The sequence below is a fragment of the Sceloporus occidentalis genome, unplaced genomic scaffold (assembly GCF_023333645.1).
Source record: "Sceloporus occidentalis isolate IW3139 unplaced genomic scaffold, rSceOcc1.0.p SCAF_7, whole genome shotgun sequence".
Classification (NCBI taxonomy): Eukaryota; Metazoa; Chordata; class Lepidosauria; order Squamata; family Phrynosomatidae; genus Sceloporus; species Sceloporus occidentalis.
Genome location: NW_028316987.1, coordinates 504,107 through 506,377, shown reverse-complemented (window position 1 = coordinate 506,377; position 2,271 = coordinate 504,107). Strand labels below are relative to the sequence as shown.

The following is a 2,271-nucleotide window of genomic DNA, read 5'->3' as shown; positions in this document are numbered from 1 at the left end:
GGTGTGGGAGGAAGTCGGGAAGGGGGGGGCTGACTCCATGAGTTATTGCACCAAGTGAGACCAACCCTAAATGCACCCATGTGCACCAAAGCTGGGGAATTTTGTTTGTTTGTTTGTTTACAGACTGTCAACATTTTGGCATGCCATTGCTATAGCTTAACATTGAAATTACAATGAAATACACATTTTAGTGCAACATTCAGACTTTGGCAGCTAATTTAAAAGTGAATGCAAAAACTAAATTTCTGTGATTAACCTCATTGCTTTCATTTATTGAACTTAGCACTGGTATGGCCTTTCAGATAGTCTCTGAGCAGAAGTCAGAATGAAAGTCACCAGGGTGGATTAGATTGAACCTCTTTGTAAGATCCAAAAAATCTGTTTCTCAGGATCATTTAGGTTATTTTCTAGCAACAATACATGAGTAGAAGGTCTTTTCTTCATCAGACATATGGAGAAAATGAAATGACTTTGGGTTGAGATGTTCTACTTTTTGACCCCAGATTGATCTCCGCATCAGAAGGCAACAAGATTTATGTTGGAGGCAAACAACCAGGAGGTAAGATTCACCTTTTTCACTGAACATGAAAGGTACAGTCCTCCTACTAAAGGCAAGGGAAAAACACAAATCTTGGGAAAGTCAATTCTTTGTGTAGCACTGATCCAAACTACTGCATAACTTTCACAAGATGGGTGATATGTCGCTTTTCAGATATTTTTGAGCTGTAACTCCTTGCCAGTCCTGTCCAACATAACAGAGGTGAGGAATGAGGGAAATATGTTCAAACCAGCTGGAAGGTGAAATATTCCCCCCTCCAGCCTGGAGTTATCTCTCCTATGCTGCAGTGTATTCTGTTGCTCAAGCTTTTCTGTTGGTGGCTAATATTGGTTTATTAATATTTGATTCTTCTTGAGTTTTCTAAAACAAAAGTGGGGTCCTTAATGCTCTCTGGAGGTTGTTGGCTTGAGGTTTGTATCATCCTTTACCATTGGCTATGCTGGCTACGGCTGATGGGAGTTGCAGTCCAACATGTGGAAGGCCATATGATTGTCCCTCATGTCCTAAGGTTTTTTGTAAGGATTAAAAAGCTATGGGACCTAGGGAAAGCCATGTAGGCTCTTCTGAGGAGAGAGTAGGATCTGTAATAACAAGAAATAATTATTTCTTTTTGACTTGCCACTAAAATGTATTCTCTTACTGTTGTAGGAAACTAGCTGGACTAATTGAAGCACTGAAGAGTATGGGGCACAAGAAATCTTGAGTCCTTGAGTTCAGCCACAGAAAACATTATGGTTCCCAACTGAATGGTGTTAACAATAGTAGCCCTCCTGGGATTGTTTCTCCGGGCTCCATTTTAGACTTAGAAAAAATGTTGGGACTCAGTCAAATGCGTTTTGGTCGGAGATGCTGCCATTGGGAAAACAGCTCTGCTTCTAAGATTTACCTCTGAGACTTTTCCAGAGACGTACCAGCCAACAGTTTATGAAAACACAGGGGTCGATGTTTTCCTAGATGGCGTCCAGATTAGTGTAGGTCTTTGGGACACTGCTGGCAATGATTCCTTCAAAGGCATTCGCCCCCTTTCCTATCAACAGGCAGATGTAGTCTTAATGTGTTACTCAGTGGCCAACCGCAATTCCTTCCTCAGCTTGAGAAACAAATGGGTCACAGAGATCCGGACCCACTTGCCCCGAATCCCAATTTTAGTGGTGGCTACCCAGACTGACCAGAGGGAAATGGGACCTCATAGTGCAGGCTGTATCAGTCCAGTGCATGGCAAGCGACTAGCCAAAGACATTCGAGCCAAAGGCTATGTGGAGTGCTCATCTCTCAACAACAGGGGAGTGCAGCAGGTTTTTGAGTGTGCGGCCCGGACTGCAGTGAATCAAGCGAAAAAACGAGCCAGAAGGAAGTTTTTCTCTGTTAATGAGTGCAAGGTATTTTAAGCTCCATGCAGTCTCCGTATCCATCAACACAAAATTGAGATATTCCTTTTAGTGCAGCAGATGAAAAACAGTATCACATTCATAGTGGGTGCAGGCCATTCCCTGTTGGGATGAGAACCTCTCTACATGAGGATCTGAGTGGAACTCTCTACCTAATGGCACTGGTGCCATTTTACTCCCAGTTGTGTAAACCGATGGAAAACCAAACTTGAATATTTAAGAATGGCTGCATAGTCACGATTATTATGAGGGAAAATTTTGGAGCTTTTTTATTTAATAATGGAAGTTGTGTTGCTTTGGGTGAAATACTAAAGTTTACTTTCT

General features: G+C 42.2%; 1 pseudogene; it reads left to right on the top strand.

Moving 5' to 3' along the window:
* Nucleotides 1–1,370: 1,370 nt before the first annotated feature.
* Nucleotides 1,371–1,947, top strand: LOC149308961 (rho-related GTP-binding protein RhoH-like; annotated as a pseudogene).
* Nucleotides 1,948–2,271: the final 324 nt, after the last annotated feature.